The sequence below is a fragment of the Stigmatopora nigra genome, chromosome 1 (genome assembly GCF_051989575.1).
Source record: "Stigmatopora nigra isolate UIUO_SnigA chromosome 1, RoL_Snig_1.1, whole genome shotgun sequence".
Classification (NCBI taxonomy): Eukaryota; Metazoa; Chordata; class Actinopteri; order Syngnathiformes; family Syngnathidae; genus Stigmatopora; species Stigmatopora nigra.
Window position 1 is genome coordinate 22422824 of NC_135508.1, and position 6534 is coordinate 22429357.

Sequence of the window (6534 nt, forward strand, 5' to 3'; positions counted from 1 at the left end):
TATATGACACATATATATCACTTTTTGTCCCTTAAAAAAAACGTATTTCATGCTTAAGACATTCATTCATTTTTTCATTTTCTGAATCGCTTTATCCTCACAATGGTCGCAGAGGTGCTGGAACCTATCCCAGCCGAGTTCAAGCACGAGGTAGGGGACACCCTGAATTGGTGGTCAGCCAGTCGCAGGTCACAAGGAGACAGACATCCATTCTCTCCCATTCATATATTAGGGGCAATTTAAAGTGTTCAATCAGCCTACTCTGCATGCTTTTGGGATATGAGAGGAAACCGGATTAACTTGAGAAAGCCCGAGGAGAACACACACATTTCACACATTAATGACCGACCTGGGATCGAACCCTCTACCCTAGAACTTAGTAACCATATCGGATGTGAATGCACAACTACACGAGGTAAAGATCAGTGGTCATATAGGAAGTGAATAGCCAGGTTACTTGCAAAAATGTGGCATAAGATCATAATCAAGATGTGAGTCTGATTTATTTAGGATTTGTGCCCTCTCTAGATCTTCACATGCATTTGGGTGAGCGGAAACCTTTGATTGGCTGCTGCGTTCGTGTTTTTTTTTTTTACACATTCTATTTGCGCTACACATATGGATGAAGATATTCATGATGACACAAATTCAAAAGTAAAGTTGATCTACCCTATTAAAAAAGTCTCAGAAAGAAGCTCTTTATATCATTTGTTGATAAATTATTATAACTGTGTGCATTGACAACATGTAAATGCATATATTTTTTCCAAGCATGCTTGTGGTAGCTTTTACCAGCTTGGAAACCACTTACGGTTGCATTGTTGATAGGAAATGAATATTTTGAGGCCCAGAGGGGTTCCTGTCGAGCTCTGGGTTGTTTTTGTGCACGTCAAGCTCCCAGCTGTGATATTGTGTTGCCATAGACCAATTTGTCACAGTTCACAGGAAAGACATGCACACATAAACAACATGCAGGCACGCATAGAGCCGAAAACTGAATTTACGAGCAAACAGGTTGGAAACGAAGAGGAAAGATGCTCTATTCACGCGAGCAAGGGCGGCAGTCGTGGATTGGCTATGACTTTACAATGAGTGTAATGGCAAAATAAACGATACAATGATTTCGTTGAAAGTTGTTTGGCACAGTGGAAGATTCCTACCTCATGGATGCTTTATTATGATAGATTCCTATAGAGGTTTTGGTTCTTTTTTTTTTTAACAAACGAAAAGCTTCAAACATCCTAAAAACAGGAGCCTGAGGTAGCGGGTTATTCTGGCTTCTGATTAGAGCATGTTAAGCCCTACGCCGACTGGGTGGGATGTATTCCAACCACTGCAGGCTCTAAGAAGATATATTTTTATGGCTCGAACACGTAGGGAGGGATGTACAAGCATGAAGACATATTTTATTCATTGTTGACAGCTGAAATGAATAGCATCTTTATCAGGTATAGTTTCAGGTCATTCAACTAACAAGCTCACATTTTACTGATGGGAGGTAAAAGCTTGATTTTCAATGATTTAGAAGCATAATTTTGTATACATATAGAATTTGAATGATTCAAATTTGGCTAGAATTTCAGCAAGGACTAAGGTGTCTTTGAATTTTACTTCTAAAGCATGCACATTTTTTGCTCCGGGCGACTTCCCAGGTCACAGGAAAGCCCACTCGCATATTTTTTTCAACTATATGACCAGATGTTGAGGCTATTATCCCTCATTTCTATGTTACATTAGTAGGAGTTGGTTGGACAAGAGGGTTGTTTGCCCGGGGCGAAAAATTAGCTATGACCAGATCTATTTTTGAGGCTTGCTCTGGCATCACTTAGTGGAAATTTTGTATACCTTATTTTTCATCCGATGGGACGAGTGGTTAGCGCGTCGGCCTCACAGCTCTGGCGTCCTGGGTTCAAATCCAGTTCATGTCCATCTGTGTGGAGTTTCCATGTGCTGTGTGGTACTCTGGTTTCCTCCCACATTTCAAAACACATGGTCGGCTGATTGGACACTCTAAATTGCCCCTGGGTATAGACGTGAGTGTGCATGGTTGTCCGTCTCCTTGTGTTCTGCAATTGGATGGCCACCAATTCAGGGTGTCCCCCGCCTCTTTCCCGGAGACAGTTGGGATTGGGACACCCCCCCACGATAATTGACGATAAAGCGGTTCAGAAAATGAGATGAGATGAGATTGTTCTGTACTGGTTTTTCTCACAAGGATTATGGCAGAGGACACCCTGATTTGGTTGCCAGTCAATCACAGGGCATACTGAGACCATTCATGCTCACATTTATACCTAGGGGCAATTTAGAGTGGTCAACCATCTAACCATGTATGTTTTTGAGATGTGGGAGAGAGCCAGAGCAGCCAGAGAAAATTCACCCAGGCCCCTGAGAAAACATGCTAACTCCTGGAAGGTCAAAACCCACCAAGGAATGAACCCCCAATCTCAAAACTGTGCTTAGCACTCGGTCATCTCGCTGCCTGTATTGTATTGTTGAAAATTCTAAGAATAGATTTATGTGTACTTGGAAGTGTTAAATTCACTAGTACAGCAGAAAAACGCACCTGTACCATCACATCATAGTGGTATGATTGCCATCACGTCTGTTTTATGAGAAATCCCTCTTCGGGTCACACTCGCTGTCTACAGTATTATTGGTTATCTATAGTTTCATCTGTGAAATTTACTACATCCCTTCTCACCCAGCATTAAGAATTAGCTGCATATATTAGCAATTCCTCTTAGCAGATTAAAAGACACAGTAACCGGAGATCAATTATGAAAGTTATTATATTAATCGATCTATTGTAGTGTAAAACAAAGCAGTAAATTGTTGCTGTAAAATGAATGAGGTCTGAAAGCATTCTCCAGTCATAGGTTGTTCCCCTTGGTGTTGATAACAGAGTAACAATAGGTTACTGCATTTATATGACATACATTTAACAAGTTTTACTTTAACAATATTCTGTATGCCAGCTCGTGATTATATTGTGTCTGATTTTGAAAGGTCAGAAATATAGAAATGTTATGGTGAGTGAATGATTTCCCTCAGGGCATCAATAAGCTACGCTCAACGTTTTGCTCTTGCATTGTATGATATGGAGGTGTAGATTGGGTAATAATAATACTAACAATCAGATTTAGGCTTTGTCATCTTCTTTGATTTGACAAAAGCCTAATTGCCATCATACCCAGCTGCATATGACGAAAGTGGTAGTGCTTCTCCATTAGGTGCGTTTTCCCGGCAAAGACCCAAATAAGTGATAATTTCAGACTCGTTGGCATTCTGCCGTGATGGATACATCGCATCACCGCCCGAGGGGATCACTTACCTCTTACTGTCTCTCACTTACCTTCAGTCAGCCAGTAGGAGGCAGATCGGCGGCCAAAGTCTTTTCATGTTACCTATTACACAGAAGGGATTGTGTGTCGTGTTTCCGCAAGTTTAAATCCTGATGGAAGTGGGAAAAAAAACTGTCCTTAAGTCTATTTGTCTATACTTTGTGAGACCTATAGCGTCTGCCAGCGGGTAGCAGCTGGTAGTTGTGACCAGTTGTTTTTTTAAAGGTCCTGTATGTATGGATATAAGTAAAGACTGGTGTTAAAAACCCAGAAACATTTGACTGAATATATATATATATATATATATATATATATATATATATATATATATATATATATATATATATATATATATATATATATATATATATATATATATATATATATATATATATATATATATATATATATATATATATATATATATATATATATATATATATATATATATATATATATATATATATATATATATATATATATATATATATATATATATATATATATATATATATATATATATATATATATATATATATATCTATCATGCATTCTTTCAAAAACTCGCCTTCGGAGAAAGGCTTGCTAGCCTTTGCCAGTTTGAAGGCCAGCAAAAAGCTTGTCTTTGTGCTTGCCTCTTGAATTGCAGTTTGCCGGTGAAGAAAAAAATTCTGCTGACTCTGCAAATTAGCCACCAATCTCTGAGCAGTAGCCGCTCGTTGTTGTGTTGACTGCTTGCTAGCGTAGTTTGCTTGCTTCGTGGCAAAGTGACGGCTGATATTATACTCTTTGAAAACAGCAATAGTTTCTTGGCATATCAGACATACAGCGGGTGATCGGACTTCAGTGAAGAAATATTTAGTTGTCCACTCTTTATTAAATACACGACACTCACTGTCCACTTTCCTTTTCTTTGGTCCGCTCATTTTTACAGAAGGGCTCAAATGACAATGAGAAAATTAAAGAGGGATAAATAAAGAGAAAGGCGCGACTCAACAAAGGCCTAAATGTCAGCGCGCCATTCATAGGTGAAACACGGTATTGCATGGACAAGATGTAATGAATGATTTATGAAGCATTATTATTTTATTTATTGGACAAGCTCGGCGGGCCGGATTAAATTGTCTAACGGGCCGTATACGGCCCGCGGGCCGTAGTTTGCCCATGTCTGGTCTAGACATTATACCCATTCGCAAAGCTAGTTGGCGCCACATATTTTTAAAGCAGGGGTCTCAAACTCAATTTATCTGAGGGCCGCAAGAGGCAGAGTCTGGGTGAGACTGGGCCGCATCAGGATTTCCACAAGAAAAGCGCTGATAAAACATTCCATAGTTATCAAATATCTTTATTTTTTAACAAAAAATAATGGATTAAATAAATTAACTTAAATATTAATAAAAAATAAATCAATAAGTAATAAAAAAAATAATGAGAATACAGTAGATATACAGTGGCTGGCTAAGAAAAGAAAACTAATTATTTTTATTCCGTTTCAAATGTCTGTATTAACAGCTCTTTAAATTTTAACTTTCTGAACTTGAATGGAACATTGAACATGAAATATTCTGGACACAGCTTTTCTTGTCTACTTCTTGCTGCTAGAGACCTGGCAGCGCTTCTTCTCACTTAGCTGAGTCACATTTGGCTTGAGGGAGGAAGCAGTGGGGACCCTCAATAGAGCTTGAAGATGCTCATCAGTAAGTCTGGACCTATACTTGGACTTATTGAAGTTCAAGGTGGAGAAGAGTTTCTCACACAAGTATGTGCGCCCAAAAAGGCACATGGTCCGCTTGAACATTCGGGGAAGTTCAGGGAAACTGGGGGTTAAATCTCTCAAAAATTGCCCAAGCTTGTCTGCTATGAAGTCTATTACTTCTGCGCTCAATTCAAAAAATCTCTTCAACACATTTTCCCTGTTGAGCCAACGTACCTCAGTGAAGTAGAGCACATCCCCATATTCAACAAAGAAATATTGCACTCCCCATTTTCCTTGAAACTGTCTGTGCTCATCACTGACCTTTTCTTCACGGCAGGCTTTGAAACGGACATCTCTGGGGCTGTAATATGTGTTTACACTAGGAATGAGTCTCGGATTGAATTTTTAACTTTCAGTCGCGCGGTTCTGTGGCGCCTGCGCACTTTCGATTTGACATTTAACTTTCAGTCGCACGGGTCTGTGGCGCATGCGCACTTTCGCTCTCCGATCGTATTGGATTACGGCAGCTCTCTGAGCCGAGCGGAGTGAGCGAGGCACTGGACAGCCCGGCCAATGTCCCACCCTCCTGAGCCGTATACTTCACCATGATTGGTTCATCCAGGGCCGCATTCGGCCTGCGGGCCGCGAGTTTGAGACCCCTGCTTTAAAACGGTGAACACTGATTCAGCTATTGCAATTATTTGTTTTATCACAGTATATTGGTTAATTTACATTCAAAAAACCAAAGGCCATTCATTTACAAATGTGATTTCACTTTAGGTTACATATTTAAATGTTCTGATAATAAGATGTGATAGACAGTGTTTGCATGATTTGAATAAGGCAAAATAGCATGCTTTTTCTCTCAAAAATATAGTCATTTGTTTCAGCTCTTACCTCATTTTCTGAACTACTTTATCCTCACTAGGGTTGCGGAGGGTGCTGGAGCCTATCCCAGCTAACTTTGCAGGGCACAAGGAGACAAACAACCATTCACGCCCACACTCATACCTAGGGGCAATTTAGAGTGTCCGATCAACCTAGCTTGCATGACTTTGGAATGTGGCAGGAAACCGGGGTACCCAGAGAAAACCCACACAAGCCCGGGGAGAACATGCAAACTCCACACAGGTGGACTGACCTGGATTTGAACCTTGGTCCTCCACTGTGAGGCCGATCTGCTAACCACTCACCACACCGCGCCGTCCCATTTGTTTCAGATGTACTGTAATTATTTTCTGTATAAAAAATTAAAAAGACAAAGTACTAATCAGCTCACAGGAAGTAACAATTGAGAAACGAGAGCATGTATTGAAATGAAAAATAATGCAGAAAAAAGGTCAGCATGAAATAATGATAGTTATTGACAAAATTACCCAAAAGGTAGACAGAGGAACGGACATGCTTAAAAAAAGCAACCAAATACAGAGGATGTACAATAGAAGCTGAAAATGTCAGCAAAAAATGATACCAATATATTGTATCTGTACATTA